Consider the following 6322-nt stretch of genomic DNA (forward strand, 5'->3'; position numbering starts at 1 on the left):
TCAAGCCTGAGTTATCATGGACAGCAGAAACGCCTGTAGTAATTTCTTCAAGCATCAATTTGATTGTTGGAGAAAACATTTGTTCCTCTAGTTTGTGCTTTTATTCCAGGATTGGTTCGGATTTCTAAAAGATTGTCACTGTTTACAGCTAGCAATATTTGAGGCAATTCTTGCACACTGTAAGCTTAGCTTTGACAATGGTGTTCTTTTTTTGTGACTGGCCATGATAGTATACATCATAGGAATGAACAAAGCAGACAAGTGCATGCTTGCTGATAGATTCTGCAAGTTCCATATTTAAAGACACTCTCCGTATAATTTGTTCAACATAGAAATTTTATCAGATTTTTTATATTTGATTGACAGCACATTACAACATTTATACCATAGGATCAAAATAAAGTACATTACTTGGACGATACTGTAATTTGCTAGCTATCATAGTAAAAGATTTACGGCATAGCAATAATTTTCATAATGAGTGATTTTTGAAAAGAATGATATTAACAGAGAACAATGTATGTACTACAAAGAAATTAATGATTGACTATAACATTCTAACTTTTATTTTTGAAATTTATGGAAAAAGAATTATGTAAATTCAGCCAGTAAAAACATTCATGATAATGATACAGATGAAATTGCAATTCTGTATTGTATTTACTTAGTTTATCTTAAAGGAAAAACAACTATTGCAGAGGAAAAATTGATCATGCAGTTTATGTAGGTTGACAATTTAAGTGTTTGTAAACTTATGTTTTGATATGCATCCTGAAGCTGAACAGCGGTATAAGGAATCAGCTTTTCAGCATCTAGAGTATAGACAGTACAGTTCATGCTTCCAGTTTGGTCAGTCAGCTTAATTCCGATACGGCACCTGAAGTATTTTGAAGTTAGTTTAGTAGCAAAGCTGAAAAATGTAATATGTAACATAATGTACTATTTTCTTATTTTTATTGATATTGTGTGACCTTAGTTCAACATGAGTGGATTCATTGCATGACAGGCAAGTTATAATCGATTCTGTTTGAGCATTAATATTCTTGCGACAACTTATGCAAGCTGTGAACCAACACTTTGGTTGTCCAAGAATGTAACTTGTAGCACCTCGTATCCAAGTAGTTTTTGCTGTAGAAAAATATTCGCTGTTATAATTTTGAAGAATTTTACCAAAATTAGTAGCATCAGTTTATTAAATGTCAGTAAACTGATCATTGTAACTAATAAATGTCCATCTATATGTGCATGAATGAAACTTACAGTATCAAACGAAGCCAGCACATTGTGTATCTCTTTAATGTCTTCTTCCTTTGGAGGAGGAAGCAAGATGGAAGGATTTTTGTATGCTTTTGCTTCAAGTAGCTGTTTCAGTTTTTGTTTGTGATCAAGATACCTACACAGAAGAAAGTGAGATACATACAGCTATATGGCAATAGTTAATGGTCTAAATAAATAGATTTTGTTCACCATTGATGAAGCTGCATTTGTGGAGGCAGAGAAGGATTGTAAAGGAAACAAGACGATAACTGAGAGGTTAAGGAAAGAGCTGAAAAAAGAAGCACAGAGTTAAAAGATAATATATATATATATGAGAATAATTGCTAAACTCTAATTCTGTATGTAAAATGTATGCTTACAGTTAACGGTTGTCACTTTAACTCTCATTGCCATGATCAGTGGTGCCGAACCAATGTTGTTCACAATTTTTTTGCCATCATCTTTTTCAAATTCATTCCAAAGAGTGAGTAGCATCAGCTTTTTCCTTCAAAAAAAAGGAAAATAGGTTACAGCAGACCATTTACAAATTTTCTGAAGTTATATTCAAACTCATAATAATAATAGTTAACTGTTCATTCACTATCACAAAATCTCTTGTTGTGTTGTTGCTCTGCTATTTCTGAGGAAAAGCATGTATAACAATTGCCTTCACATCTGTGTTGAGAAAGAGAAATAATGAGTTGACAATAATTTTGTTCAATATAGAAACAGTGTTGCTATAACTGATAAGGTATGAAATCTGAATTGAATTTGGTAACTTACTTTGTAGATTTTCCGTGTCAGCATATTTATGCAGATCATCAAACTGAGTGAGTTCAAATGGACATGGTAGTGTTGGTGGAACTGGTTCTTCATAAGGCTCAATCAAAGTGTCATTGTTAATAGCCCATGAAAATAGATAATTATCAATTCTGAAATTGACAGAAGTATCCATCAGTGAAGCATTTGAAATATAATATCTCCTGAATGACCAAAGCATGTGGTAGAATTGCCTGATGCAAGCATCATAAAGGACAGCAGATACTCTTATTCCCTATTTATTCATATATAAGAGACATTGTTATCTAGTAATTCAGCTGACCAAAAACAAGTAGCTATTATATAGTATGCTATACCTGAGGGTCAGTCAACAAGAATTGACAAAATTTTTTGTACGGTGCAGTACGTGTTACATGTATATTTCCTTTTTCAATAACCTGAACAAGGACAGTCCGTGGTTCAGTTTGTTTATTGACATTGAGTATGTCAAACAAACGCCTGCTCATCTTGTCCTAAAATAATAACAACAAAACAAAGTCAGGGTACATATGAATCTTGATCTGACATTTATAGATTTGATAATAGAAAAAATGCAGCAAAGAAAGTTGGATATTTACTCTTAGATAGGTAACAAGATTGGTCGAATATTTCTCTATAAACTATATTTTTTGTGCAATCAATATCATCTGAGCTAAAATACTCTGTTTAAATCAAAACCCAAACAACATTTGATGTTCTGGCACGGGACAAAGCAACATATAATTGTTCATGGGAGAAGACAGGTTCCTTCAAATACAGACCAACAAAATCGAGTGTTTGTCCTTGAGATTTGTTGATAGTCATAGCAAAGCATAAACGAATGGGAAATTGAGTCCTTTTGTAAGGAACAGGATATTGCTCATCATTTGTAGGTTGCAAAGGAATCCTATGTGTGAAGATTTCTTTGCTAGCAAAGTGACCGACTGCTATCTCTGCATGAATGACATTTTTAGTCAACGACTTGCAGATCAGTCTTGTTCCATTGCATAGACCTTCAGTTGGATCAAGATTTCATAACGAAATTATTGGTGCGTGTGGCTTAAGCACAAGCCTGTGAAGAGGTAAACCACTTGATGATTTGGGTCAACTGTTTGATCGAAACTAATGTATTCAATGCTTTCTCCTGGAAACATTTTTATCATCAGATCATTGATTTCATCAACAAAGAGATTTTTGGTTGTCAATATTGCTCTGTTCAAAGACAAAGCTGCATTTTCTGATATATTGTTAATATCAGGATAGACAGCATCTATTAGTCTTTCAAGTGAATCAACTTCATTGGTGTATTTGATCAAAATCGAAGATGGTATAACAACTGAATCACCACTGTGTACCTGTTCTAAACCATCTCCTATTTACAATATAAACTGTGTAAACAATGGATCTAATTTTGCTTTGATGTTTTCAGTTAATTGTAACTTTTGCAAGTGGGGCCATAAGAAAGAATTAATGAAGCAAGCATTAACTGTTTCAGCCTTAGTTCCACTGCGAACAATCAGTAATGTTTGCCTGAAATCTCTTCCAAAAACCACTACCTTCCCTCCAAAAATTTCGTTGGAGCTCATGATGTCTTTAAGCAGATCATCCAATGCTTCAATAGCTGCTCGTTTACACATTGGAGTCTCATCCCAAATGATCAACTTGGATTCTCTAATCAAAGTTGCTAGAGAGCTTTGCTTACTGATGCGACAAGTTCCTCCATCAGAAATATCTATTGGAATTTTGAATCGTGAGTGAGCTGTTCTTCCTCTAGGAAGAATTGGAGTAACTATTCCAGATGTTGCGGTAGCGAGTGCAATATGACCTTTTGATCTTATATCAGCGAGTAATGCGCGATATAAAAAAGTTTTTCCGGTACCTCCCGGATCATCAACGAAGAAAGTACCACTTTTGTTGCTGTAAACTTTTTCACAGATGACATTAAATGCTTCTTTTTGCTTTTGATTCAACAGAACACAAGCATCCAAATCAGCTGCTGCAATAATTATGTTTCTTTCTGCATTTAACTTTCTCGTCTGGCTTTCCATATCATTCATTGAGAAATCATGGGGATACAAGTTGAATGAAGAAATGTTTTTCCCTATAGATTGTAAGAAGCCATTTATTTGATCAAGTATCTTTGTTCTAACTTGCCTTGCCATTAAGGTTCTGCATCTAAGAAAATCTTCAGACATAACATCTTCAAATTTAGTCCACAATGCTGGCGGATCATTGGGGCATGAATAAACCAGCAGTGTTACAAACAATCTTCTCATTTCATATGGCATATGAAAGTGAGAAGCTTCTTGTAAACAAAGTTCCTGGCTATTATCATGCTCTAGTAATCCTCTCAACAACGCTGATTCACGGAAAGTCTGCACTTGAACTCCACCAAAAGTTCTGAGATCGGCAAATGATGTTGGACATCTGACTTTTATTAACAACAATCTCAGATAATATCTTTCACCTTCACCAGGATGTGCAGCAACTATTCTACCTATAGAATCTCCATGCTTACGAATTTTCCACATTTTTTGGCTTGGTTTCCAAACAAAATGTTCTGAAAATTCCACATAGGTGTAATTCAGATCCTCAGCTTTCTTATTGATTCTGTTCATGTAAAAGAATTCAGTTAACATTGTTCTTCTCTGGTGAGTATTATTCAGAACATTACGTAAGTCAGTGTTCTTCTTGAAGCTCATCGGTTGCTGGTTTTCCAGATGCAACTATAAGTGGATAACAGCTGGCTTTATCTCATTAGTTGGAAACTATAAATTCTCCAAGTAGCCTCTGGATGAGATATCCATCTTGCTGACACATACTGTTTGATTTCATCAATTTCACAATGTGGACTATCAGCAATAACTCAAAAGCTGGTTCTGTCATGTCCCTTACAAATGTACTTGTATATATATTTGACTGCCTTTACTGTTGAGCATATCTTAACGTTGATGTGGCAATCAATTTTTGCAAGTAGATAGCCGTTATAAGGGACAACCCAACGATTATCGAGCCATATATTCCTCACTTTAACTTTAATGCCATTATCTCTTCGTCTATACTTTGGATATGCATCAGCTGTTTGAATAGTTGCATCGCAGAACTCTTTTGGATAAGAGTTTTTACAGAGTCCATTTTTTTCATGTAGACATTCTATGGATTTGCTGAACCGCAAGGACCATGAAGCATGTGTTTAAGTACCATTTTATACAGATGGGAAAATTTCTGCTTGTCGGGTATCTCAGCACAAACTATCTTGTCATATTCATCTGCAGTATATAGTTTGTACTTGGATTTGAGAATCACAAGGAAATGTGCGTGAGGCATGCCTCGTTTTTTATACTCAATTACATATGTATAAGCAGCAATCTCACAAAACATGTGCTTCTTAAAAAGTTCATCTTTCAACTTTTCTAACTTAGCATGACAGACTCTCGAAATTAAATCTGGCCGATTCTGTGTTTCATTTGTGAGAATCAAATGCTCCTTTATTTCTGGCCAATTAGGATTGCAAGTCATTATCAAAAACAGATCAGGTTTTCCAAATCTTTGCACTAAAGTCATCGCATCCATGTATCTGCGATGCATATTTCTAGGACCTCCTATGAAACCTGGCGGCAATATGATTCGCTGGCCAATATTTGACCCTTGAGTTTGTCCAGTAGCCACTGCATCCATTATGCCATTTTAAAATTCTCTCCTGATTTTTTCTTGCTGTGGCTTGAAAAAGTCAAGCCTTTGTTTCTCAATCTTCACATAGGCATCAACAACATATTGCTGGAACAATCTACAAAAATGCAGAATCAAAGATTCATCTGAATCTCTGATCTAAAGTTTGTACGTGTAATATTCCCTTAACGAAAAAAAGCTAGATCCTCTTCCAATCTATGCATTGCTGTAAGACGACACCGTATAAGTATTTAGAATGACTAAAAATTCTGTATTTATAATAATAGATGAACTAACTTTTAGTTTTGACTGACCAATTTCTTCATTGTAAAGTAGTTCATCAGCACTTAAAGCACCCACTAGTGCAATCATTTCAGCTGATTTTTTTTCCTTTTTTGTTTTGTGTTTCTTTCTTTCAAGCCTTTCTTTGGAATTCCTTTATGCCAACCAAATTCTCCAAATGGAAACATTAAAGGGTATTGTAATGGATCATAACAGCCATAATAATACTGAATGTCACGTGGAAAGCCACCACGAGTATACACTTGTATGTTACGACGGCTATTCTCACCATTTTCTTCTCCTTCAACCTATAAAG

Source organism: Coffea eugenioides, chromosome 3 (genome assembly GCF_003713205.1).
Source record: "Coffea eugenioides isolate CCC68of chromosome 3, Ceug_1.0, whole genome shotgun sequence".
In the NCBI taxonomy this organism is placed as follows: Eukaryota; Viridiplantae; Streptophyta; class Magnoliopsida; order Gentianales; family Rubiaceae; genus Coffea; species Coffea eugenioides.